We start from the raw sequence: 1,063 nt of genomic DNA, 5'->3' as shown, positions 1-1,063 counted from the left end.
AGTATACTTTAAGGCTTCCATCTACTTTGATAGTGCATCAATCTTAGCTAACATCAACGTGTTAACATCCACTTCATGCACTCCAGCTACTCTTTTATGTGAGCTTCTATCTGGCCACATAACTAACTGCTCACTCATTGTCTCAAAAAGGTCATGAAGCTCCCCAACTGATTTATTTCGGATAGATCCTCCTGCTATGGAATCAACTGCAGAGCGACTTTGAGAAGTGAGTCCAGCATAGAAAAAATGATTTTGAGCTGGTAGTGGGAAGCTATGACTCGGACACTTTCTCAAAAGCTCATTGAATCTCTCCCATGCCTCATGAAAAATTTCAGACTCAGCTTGCTGAAAAGTTGAAATCTCATGCTTAAACTTGGTAATCTTGGCCGGTGGGAAGTATTTGAGTGTAAACTTTTGTACCAAATCTGTCCATGTAGTAATACTACCCGGTGGTAATGAATCTAACCACTCTTGAGCCCTATCCTTCAAAGTGTGAGGGAAAAGGCACATTTTGAGTGCCTCTTCATTAATTCCTTGATACTTAAAATTCCCACAATATTCCAGAAATCGAGACAAGTGATAGTGTGGATTTTCCTCGCTCATTCCATAAAAAGGTATGTTGTTGGCGAAGAGATTGATCACGTCTGGCCTTAACTGAAAATTCTCATGCCCGTAAGGAGGATAGATTATGCTTGACCGGTTCTCAATCATTGGGGGCATCATGAAGTCCCCCATCAGAATATCTCTTTCATTGACTTCAACGGGCTGTGCCATTGGAACAAGTTGGTTTGCGTTGTCACCCATGTTACTTAGTTGCTTTTCCCTCCTTGCTCTTTGTTCACGACGCCTTTGATGAAACGTTCGTTCTATCTCATGATCAAACTCACAAATATCCGAACGTTCTGAACGGCTCATGCACTATCTCAATCCCTGCACACACACACAAATTGAAATAGCTTAGCCTATAAAAATAATGAAAACAAAATTTGATAGTTAAAGCTAATATCAATCAAAGCAATAATCAAAATAGCTAGTCCCCGACAATGGCGCCAAAAACTTTTCC

At 40.5% G+C, this 1,063-nt stretch overlaps 1 non-coding gene across 1 annotated transcript; it reads left to right on the top strand.

Annotated features, from left to right (window-relative positions):
* The first annotated feature begins 268 nt into the window (after nt 1-268).
* On the top strand, nt 269-375 carry LOC127812391 (small nucleolar RNA R71). Its single transcript, XR_008025894.1, has one exon. It is a non-coding gene; the product is annotated as a small nucleolar RNA R71 (small nucleolar RNA).
* Nucleotides 376-1,063: the final 688 nt, after the last annotated feature.

This window comes from Diospyros lotus, chromosome 10, assembly GCF_014633365.1.
Source record: "Diospyros lotus cultivar Yz01 chromosome 10, ASM1463336v1, whole genome shotgun sequence".
Lineage (NCBI taxonomy): Eukaryota > Viridiplantae > Streptophyta > Magnoliopsida > Ericales > Ebenaceae > Diospyros > Diospyros lotus.
The sequence above is the reverse complement of the archived record's forward strand: the minus strand, read 5'-3'. Positions and strand labels throughout refer to the sequence as shown.